Raw genomic sequence first — 3,519 nt, 5'->3', positions numbered from 1 at the left:
TGTACTGAGGTTAGAGAAAGGGAGGTAAATTTACGACAACAACGGTTGAAACTTGATAGGAAAAAGGAAAAAAGGAAGCAAAAACAAGTTGAAATAGTAGAGAAAAAGATAAATTTTGATATGCTGCAATCTCTTTAAGGAAGGACAGTACAACACCACTCACTCCTACTGAAGAGGCCCATAAGGAAGAATTACTTCAACTAGTCTATGTTACAAGATGATTGTATGTTTTTAAGTATTGTGATATAGTTCTAAATTTAAGTATTAACTAAAGTTCAAGTAGTATTTTAGTGGTGCGTGAAGTTTATTTTTAATTTGTTGTATTGTGAGGTTAGAGTTTTCTGATTTATGTAATCAATTTGAATTGTTGTAAGCAAGGACTAGTCATAATCACTGGTTTGTATTGACATGCACTAAATAGTCATGTCCCATTTCTGTGAAACTTGACAAAAGTGGTCATGTCTCATTTCTGTCATACTTGCCAAAAGTGGTCATGTCACATCTTGACAATAGTGGTCATGTCTCAATTATGTTACTTGTCTTACTGTTTTTGAGTAGTCATGTGGCATTCATGTCAATTGTCTTATTGTATTTTGAATAGTCATTTTTCATCTTTGTCAAAAAGTTATTTAATCACTTATCGAATTGTCATTCATATTTTTGACCTCCCATTGAGAGTTCATGCTTATAAATACTACTGAGACCATCTATACACAACCAAACCAATATAATCTAACTGCTCAAATTATCAAAAATATCATAATTATCAAACAAACACAATGTTTTCCATTAACTCAATCTCCAGCTCATATAATACTGATCAATATGCAGAATTTTATCAATTAGTTGACGAATTCGTTACAACCCATCTACCAACTTTGTTGTCTAACCAAACACAAGCCCAACACGAATCTGAAGTTGATTATGTTTTGGAGCCTAGAAGGAATATAGATAGAAGAGATAAGGAAAAGGGGCATGTATAGTTGTTTAATGATTACTTTGCGAGTAATTCAGTTTATAGCAACAAGCAATTTCGGCGTAGATTTCGAATGCAACAACCTTTTTTTCTTTTGTAGGATTATGAACAAGGTGGTCGAGGGGGATCAATTCTTCCAGCAGCGTAGGAATGTAGCTGGAAGGCTTGGGTTATCACCGTTGCAGAAATACACCACTGCGATTAGAATGTTGGTGTACGGTACCTCTCCGAATGCCGCGGATGAATATTTACGCATTGGCGAAACAACCTCTCGAAAGGCATTACAACATTTTTGTCAAGGGGTTATTACACATTTTGAAGCTGAATACCTCAGAAGTTCCACAGACGAAGATTTAAGGAGAATCTTGCATCAAAATGAAATGTGAGGTTTTCCCGGTATGATAGGTAGCATTAAGTGCATGCATTGGGAGTGGAAGAATTGTCCTATGGCTTTGAAAGCGCAATACGCAGGCCGAAATAAAAATGCAACCCTCATTCTGGAAGCCGTAGCAAATCAAGATTTATGGATTTGGCATGCATTTTTTGGAATAATCCCTGGATCTTGTAATGATCTTAATGTCCTCTACCGTTCTCTGGTATTTGATGATGTTCTCCATGGGGCACCTCCAATTAATTTTTCTGTGAACGACCATTAATACAAGTTGGGTTATTACTTAGCAGACGACATTTACCCAAAATGGGAAACTTTTATTTGATCATTGTCATGAGTACTCTATGAACATTTTTTTTTTTATCATTGTCGTGAGTGCTCTAAGAACAAATAGAAACAAAAGGAGTAACAAGTATATTGCTACTAACTCAATATATAATTGTTAATTTACACCATTGTTCTTTATAAGATTATAAAATTCTAATGCCTAAAAAGCTCATTAAACCTTCAAATAGAATCCATTTTAGGGCCTGTTCTTATACGATTATTTTCAGTTCATTTCTATTCAGTTCAGCTCTAATAAGTTCAGTTCAGTTTAGTTCAGCTCTTAATTTCCTTCTCTTATAAAATATTCATTTCATTTCACCTCTAATAAGTTAGTTCAGTTCAGTTCAACTCTAATAAGTTCAGTTCAACTCTAATAAGTTCAGTTCAGTTTAACTCAGTTCAGTCAATGAGAACAGGCCCTAGTCTAATAAAGTCCATACAGTTTCAAAAGGATTCAATCGTCTAATTAGATTTACTATTCTGCTAGTAATAATTTTAAATAAGTTCAATGTAAATAATATGATGCAGAGTCTAACTAGTTATACGCTACACATTACACTTATGTTATCTATAAACTAATGTTGATTATTTGAAAATAGATTGAGGAGACTAGGAGAGTAGAGTCCTATAGACCTGGCAATCCTGACCCAGGCCCGATGACCCGACCCGAATAACCCGACCCATGACCCGAAATTGACCCGAAACCAGTGACCCGAAATTGACCCAAAACCCGACCCAACCCATACCCGACCCGAAGTGGAACTGACCCGACCTTGACCCGAAACCCGAAACGACCCGACCCGAAGTTGACCCGAGACCCGAAATGACCCGACCCGAAGTTGACCCGAGACTTGAAGTTGACTCGACCTTTAAATTGAATATATTGACCCAAATAGCCTCGAAACCCAAGTGACCCGAATCAAAATTATCTTATACCCGAAATGACCATAATTCATTTAAGCTAAAGACTAGACTTGACCTGAGCAAACCGAAATAGAAAAAAACCGTAATCAAATTGACTTAATTTTTTTTTTTATTAATCTGTAATGTGTAACCCAATGCATCACCCGAATTTGACCCGAAAATTGACCCAACTCGAACTGACCCGACCCAAACTTGACCCGACCCGAACTCGACTCGAAGTGTTGACCCGATACCCGACCCGATTATCAGTCGACCCAAAATCAACCCGAGACCCAAAATGACCCGACCCGACCCGAACTTGACCCAATAACCTTATGACCCGAACTTGACCCGACCCATACCCGACCCGAATGACCCATTTGCCAGGTCTAGAGTCCTATAAGTTACAACTACATATTACAATTTAGCTTATTGGTATTCTGAACATGTAGTAATACTCCCTCCTCTTAATACAAAGCCTCTTTTGGTTTTAGCACGGGAATTAGTTGTAAATTTTGTGAAACTAATGATTAAAAGTACATATGGGCATGTGGGGTTAGAGAGAGATAGAAAGAAAGAAAAAGTAGTTGGAAATAATTAAAGAGATAGAGAGAGAAAGAGTTGGAAATTGATAAGTACAAAAAAGTAAAGCAAAAAAGATGACAACTCATAAAAAAAGGGTAATAATGTCAAAAAAATTGAAATTTAAAGAGGCATTGTATTTTAGTTTACCCAAAAAGGAAATAAGACTTTTATATTAAGTGACGGAGAGAATAATAAACAATAATAAAATCTACATATCCAAATTAATTCTACTTCCTCCATTCTTTAAAAATTATTACACATTAGAGTGACATACATATATAGTAAGAAACCAGTTATAACTAAAAATCATGTTATGAGGAAAGATAAAGCAAGAATA

The sequence above is a fragment of the Chenopodium album genome, chromosome 1 (assembly GCF_948465745.1).
Source record: "Chenopodium album chromosome 1, dcCheAlbu1.1, whole genome shotgun sequence".
NCBI classification, from domain to species: domain Eukaryota; kingdom Viridiplantae; phylum Streptophyta; class Magnoliopsida; order Caryophyllales; family Amaranthaceae; genus Chenopodium; species Chenopodium album.
This window is presented reverse-complemented; position numbering follows the sequence as displayed.